At 44.2% G+C, this 6,945-nt stretch overlaps 1 pseudogene; it reads right to left on the reverse strand.

The window, feature by feature from the left end:
* Positions 1 to 538: 538 nt before the first annotated feature.
* On the reverse strand, positions 539 to 6,528 carry LOC143640265 (tyrosyl-DNA phosphodiesterase 1-like; annotated as a pseudogene).
* Between the last annotated feature and the right edge of the window lie 417 nt (positions 6,529 to 6,945).

Consider the following 6,945-nt stretch of genomic DNA (forward strand, 5'->3'; position numbering starts at 1 on the left):
CCACAGTTCTCGAGCAGGAGTCTGCAGGGCTGGTTCCTCCTGAGATCCGTGAGGAAGAATCTGCTCCATACTTTCCCCTGGCTTCTGGAACCTCTGGCATTCTTTTGCCTTCACAGTCATCTCTATGTCCAAATTTCCCCTTTTCATAAGGACACCAGTCACTGAATTAGTGGGCACTCTTATGACATCATTTTAATTTGGTTAATGACCTCCAATGAAGACTACCTGCAAATACAGTCACCTTCTGAGGTACTAAGGCTTAGGATACCAAGAGATCTTTTTGGGGAACAATTCAACCCATAGAGGTGCTAAAGGGATTACAGCCTACACTCTGCCAACACTGCGAGGGGTAACATTTGACGTCAGTTTTTGAGAAGCAAAGGGAGGGGAACTAAAATCACCTGTGCAGCACCCAGGGACACACTGCCTAGAAGAGCCTAGGGCAGCCTACTTTTCTCCTCCCTCCTTCCTATCAAAACCCTGGTGTTATGCCAGGCAAGATAATGTTATGCCAACCAAAAGCCACAGTGCAGCCTTGTTAGAGATGGTTATTGTCCTGTAGCTGGGCCCTGCTCAATAAACTAGAGACCCTTTCTTCCTTCTCCTCCTTCCTGCTACCTGGAACACAAACAATTGAGCTGGAGCCCTGGTTGGCATCCTGGACCACAAGGTGACTCTGAAGATTGAAGCCATACACCAGCATAGTGGGTCAGACAGACAGAAAAGTAGATGGGTAAGTCCAGGGAAAACCACAAGGCTCCAATGCAGACCACAGATACCTATCATCTGGACTTCTTCAGTTGACTTAAACTGTTACTTTGGGTGTTCTATTACACACAGCTAAGACTAATCCTCTAGATTATAGATCAAATCTAATGGAACATATAGCGAACTCCTAACTTCTACTCACTTCTTTTTGGTAGATGCAGGGAATTTTGCTTTTTCCAAATCAAATCAAACTTGCACTGGCTCCACCACACCTTCCCAGAAGGCTGCATGAGTCCCATGTGATCATCAGTGTCCAAAAGAGAAGTCTTTAAGGCTGGACAGTCCAAAGTGAATTTGTGGCCTGATCAAGAGTCAAATGATTTGCTGAGAGTGACAGTCACATGATGTATTCTATGTCCATGGCCACACATTCTAAAACTTGCTGTGGGAGGCCAGCTTCAAGGAACTTACTATCTTAGGGATCTGGATAGGACTGACATGTGTCCCCACCTCTCATATTTTCTTATAGTTATTTGTCTTTTTTTTACCCACAAACTCACCTGAGCTGAAGAAACAAGTGTCCCAAATAGAGGAGACAAAATATCTATAAAGACAAAAACATAAATATAATTTGTATTCAGATAAAAATCCTCTAGTTATAACAATTATTTGACAGTCACTGACCAACATTTGGTTCAGAAAACAGTTAAGTGAAAAGTTATTATAAAGCTAGGTTTTAATGTTTTGTAAAATCCAAGAAAAATTTCCCTATGCTATTTAATATATATATATAAACATATTATATATATACAAAACTAAAATCTACAACTTAAATACCAGATGAATGGCCATTTTTTGAAGTCACTCATACCTGTCCTTTCCAGGATTTCTGACTCTACCTCCTTCCAGTAGTCACCCGAGTCCCCACTGCCTCCCTCCGAAGCCTGAGAGCTCTTGGTTCCCAGCATTCTAAACTCATATCTGTGGTGCTCTGGTCACTTTATGAGACTCCACGTGGCACTCACTCAAGCTTTACTTTATCTCATGAACTACACCAGGATCGTCACTGTCTTCGATCCTAACAGCTGCACCTGCACAGGGCTTCCTAGACGCCAGGCACCATTTTTGGTATTTTCGGTGTATTAACTCCTTCCTCCCAGTCATTTTGAGGGAGGGTCTGATATTCCTATTCTGTGGAAGAGCAGTCTCCATAGGAGGCTGCCCAGGGCCACACAGTTAGGAAAAGGCAGAGTCCAGGTTTGACCCGGGACATCTGGCTCCAGTTTGCTCTCACCCCCAGGTGGCCTCTGAGGACTAAGAGTGGGCTCATTCACTTATCTGACATTCACTTAGTGACTTCTGTCTTCTAGACATTGAGCTACCTGCTGGGATACAAAGACTTTGAAAGAACATGAAAATATTCTTAACCAATTATGTTCCATCGTCCTACATAGAATTGAAAACTTGAGACTTAATGGATTAAGAAAGTTACTAGCTTACTGGGAGAGCTGCACAATTAAAAGAACCTGTGATACATCCTTGCCCGCCTCCACCCAACACCTCCACCTTCTAAACTGTTGGTGCTGAGGAGCGAACCTGGAGCCATATGCAGAATGGGTGAGCACTCTATCCATGAGCTGTATGCCTAGCCCCTTTTTCCCAAACCCTAAGTATCTTTCAAGGGCCAGGCCACTGATGCCCCCTCTTCTATGAGACCTTCTAGACAACCTCCAGTGATGGCATGTGTCAGCATGGTGTATCTATTAGCAGGGACTTGGGTCCTGAATGCCTGGATTTGAATCATAGCTTTACTATTACCAGCTTTGTGATCTCAGACAGTTCTTAGTTTTTCTAAACTGCAGATCCATCACCTGTCCAGTTATAGTTCATCGTTGCTGCTGGACCATCTACTCTGGACCACCTACTCATAAAGTTACTGTGGGGTTACAATAAAGGCAGAGTTCCTCTCATGATGTCACCCACCCACACAAGATCTTGGTGCTCACAGTCAGTCTTTTTCATTTTTATTATGGAACCCAAGCTTTGCAGAGTTCCCCATTTCCTGTGTTGCTCTCTCTCAAACAAGATAAAAACACTGACAACTATCTTATCTCTTCAAAGTACCTAGATAAAAGATTCTGAAAATGAAAATCTGTAGAATCCAATTTGCTACAGTATGGAATTAAATCCATCAACAATTATATATCACCCAGAAGAAATTGAATATGCAATTATATATTTGACAAATAAAAAAATTACTGACAGTGAACGTAATCTATTCTTGAATATGAACCAGAAAAAAGTTAACCTTAATGAAGGGGAATTATGCTTACTGTATACATCTGCTGTATAAATATACTGTGCTGGTCACATCATGCATTTGCTTCAATTTCCCCGAATCCCCAGCCTACAGCCATACTTGTCAAAAATTTTTTTTTTCCCTAGAGTAGTTAGGACCACAAAGGAGGGTTCCTGGAGATCATTCCAGGCTGCCTCCTTGGTTCACTGAGAACACTGACAAGGCCAACTCCACAGCTCCTGATGTCCGCATTCTTACCCTTGATGTGGAGGGCTTTGGAGTTGTACTTGGGCTTAAATCTAGTGAAATAGAACTGGAAGGGGTTCCCTTTGTCTAGCATGTCCCAAATGTCTTGGCCTTCCCCTGAGGTCTCATACTCATCTTCCTCTCTTTTGTGCCTGTGGCTGGCAGGAAGGCCATGGTTTCCAGTTATCTGGGCAGCACTATCTTTGGGAGAGGAGAGGTCTTTTTCCTCTTTGACTCCATATTCTCCGCCTGCTTCTTCTGAGTTTCTGGTTGCAGTTCAGCATCACTGATGGAGAGACACCAGCCTAGCTCTTCTTGGGAACCACTTTTCTGCTTTTTGGGAGGTGGAGCCAAATCTGCACTGCTGAATTGCACAGGTGATGTCTGCCTTCTGTGAGCAGCTTTTCGAGCTTCGGAACAGTTGAACCGTGGCTCACTGGATGTTCCCTGCCCAGCATGGTAGAGAGAGGATGTTGATGGCTTGTCCAGTTTGGGCTTCTCATCCTCACTTTCATCGCTACTGGATATGGTCCACCTCCCGTAACTGCCTTCCTGAGACATGCTTCTGGAACAGAAAGGCAGAAATATCATTTCCCATTCACCACGCCATTGGCAAAATGACTTCGCTGCTCTCAAATTCCTTATCAGATGAGCTTCTGCAACAAGCAGCAGTTATGACACCTCTCAGAGGTTAAGCCACGTAAATGTTAACAGAATTGCTACAGGAAGTTGACAATAGCAAAAATCCTAGTCACTATCTCCTCCTCCACCCTTGTCTTAGAATCCAGACCTTGTTTAGATCCCCCAGGAAAGGGGGTTGGAGCCAAATTCCAAAATAAAACAAAATGTTCATTCTTAACTCTGAAACTTCTACTCACTGGGTGCTTGGGGTTAAGGCCAATTTAAGGAATTTTAAGAATAATTCTGACTGCTCAAAGTTTTAAGGTCAAATTGGAATTCACTCAAGAACAGGTACCCATGGGACCTCTGTCATCATTTAAGTCTTACTTTCCCAAAGATAAGCCACTTAGCATAAGCATAGCAAAGTCTTCAAAAGGAATGCCAATGACCACTTTTGTTGGTGTATTATCTATACTTACCATGAGGACCCAACTAATGAGATAATTATCTCACAGCCATGCCATAAATCCAACTAATAAAACCTATAGAAGAATTTGTACTGAAGCAAAACATTATTTTCTAAATCACTATTAGTCTAATTTCACTTTCTTATTCCCAGAAAACGAAAATATGTGAAACATGTATTTTTGGTATTACCTATAAAGTGTGGTCAATTCAATGGTAAAGGGCTAAGTAGATTTCCTGAATGACTAAAGACAGCTCTGTGGTGTGACACTTCTAACAAAGTACAAAACCCAGAGGAAAAAAATCATAAAATTCAAGTTGGTGCTCAGATTGTTAGGTACCTTCAAGTTTTTGCTGTTTGAAAGAGGCTGAGTAGGTTGTATTATGTAAACCAGGACAGATGGTGGTTACTCTGTTGATATAACATAGACAATTCCTTAACAAAAACGAAACCCAAAAAGCCTTGGGTCTACATCAAAAGATTTTCAAATGAATATACATTCATACTTCAAAGTAAAAAAAAAATTTAAAGTGCCTATCATTTTTCCAATTTCTCACCCAACTTTTTCAATTTGGATGGGGCCACTGGCTCCTGTAATAAGTGACACCCTAGACTCTGTCTAGGTCTCTTGAGCCTCATATCTGCTTTCTAAAAGTTTTCTGTTAATTTCTACTATTTTATTATCTTCTAGGGGGTTGTGAAGACTCAGTGTAGATATTTTCATGAACTATTTCTAATCTGCAAGGTTAAGTAAATGAGACAACTAAAATTGTTAGAAGTATATTGTTACAGTTAACTTGGTCTGAATGCCAGGTTCTCCAAGAAAGACATCCAGAATGATCTGCTGTTTAACTTCTACATAAAGCGGCTTAGACATATTAGTTAACTTGTTTTTATTTACTTATTGTTTTTTAAATGTAGGATCCCCTAGAGTTCTAGATTCTAAAGGATTGCTAGCTAGGAGTATCTAAGGTGTCAAAACTCACTTTCAAAGAATAACTTTAGTGGCTACAGTTGTGTGACTATTAAAAACAAAAGAGCCATCTCAGGAAAATTTACTCAGAATGTAAGATCTACTTTCTTTTGAATTCTTAAACTATGTGGTTCATGTGCAGCGGGCAGATTGGATAAAGGCTGAGCCTCGTTTTCCTCAGCTGTGAAATAAGCATTGTGCTTACCTACCCCAATTCATTGACATAGTACACGCTTATTGAACAGATACTGTGTACTGAGCACTGGGAATAAGAAAACAACAATATACAGTTTTTGTCCTGGGAGAGTTTGCTTCTAGAGTGGAAGAGAGATTAACAACATAAAAATTTAATTAGCTAAGGTGATTTCACACACTCTTCACATTTTACAGGGATGACCTTACTTAGGAACAGTCTCTGAAGAAATGAGTGGGACCCGGAGGATAAAACGGACGCAGACAGCTAAAACATGAAGTGAAGAGCATTCTGGGGAGAGGGAACCCAACCGGCAAAGGGTGGAAGGTAAGAACAGGGTCATAGAACTGCAGGATCAGAAGAAGGATTTATGCAAGAAAGATAATGGTCTGGGATGAAAGGAGTGGGGGAAGAAGGCATGTTAAAGACACTACATCTTATGCTAATAACTGAACTTCAATATTAAAGGGGAGTAACTTGACTCGATTTACCTTTTTAAAAATATTACGCTGGCTACAATTCCGTATGGTGAATGGTTTGACGGGAAGGTCCAGCAGGGACTAGGACCTGTTTGAAGGAGGTAGGCGTGGACTGTGACCGTCCCCCTTTTGAGGGAAACAGCCAAGAAAGCTCAGGTTCACTCCCGCAAGTGGTGCGCGCTCCACCTGCGCTCGCTACAACTGTGGGGGACCGCACCCCGCAAGGGCCCAGGGCGGCAGAACCGAGAGGGGGCTTCGCACCCACCCTGCGGGCAGGAATCGGTCTCTGCAGCGCTTGCTGAGCGCCCGCTAAGAGGCGCTACTACTGCAGGAAGCCGAGGCTGCGGGCAGAGGACCCCGAACGGAGTCCTCTGGCGGCGCCGCTTCTCTCGCGGTCAGCCTCCAGCCGGGCCGCCACGCGCGCGGTTCTCCAGACTCCAGCTCCCCCGCACAGCGAGCGGGGCAGATGCGGGACGTAGGACTAGAGACCGCGCGCAGTCCGCGGCCGCGAGACACGTACCTGACCACACCGCCACCGCCACCGCCTCGGCCCCGCCCCAGGCGACGTCTGCGCCTGCGCGCGGTTCAAACGCACTTCGCCGCGGCGCGCCTCTCACCGCCCAGCCGCTTCCCCTTCCGGGAATCTTGCCCCTGGGTCCTAAAGACCCCCATTCCGAGGGACTGACAGGTTTATTCCTCAAAGGGGGCAGATAGGAGACCTGACCTCCTCTCCCTTCCAGCTCACCTACTGGTGACTTAAAAGAGGGAGAAACAGAAAGGTGGTCAACCCCTTTATAAGGGTTCACATAGCTTCAGGTTCCCAGGGGTCAGCGGTGTGTTTTGAAAGGTGGAGAGAGAGAGAGAGAGAGAGAGAGAGAGAGAGACAGAGAGAGAGAGAGAGAGAGAGAGAGGGAGGGAGAGAGAGAGGGAGAGAGAGAGGGAGAGAGAGAGAGGGGGGGA

This window comes from Callospermophilus lateralis, unplaced genomic scaffold (assembly GCF_048772815.1).
Source record: "Callospermophilus lateralis isolate mCalLat2 unplaced genomic scaffold, mCalLat2.hap1 Scaffold_1576, whole genome shotgun sequence".
Classification (NCBI taxonomy): domain Eukaryota; kingdom Metazoa; phylum Chordata; class Mammalia; order Rodentia; family Sciuridae; genus Callospermophilus; species Callospermophilus lateralis.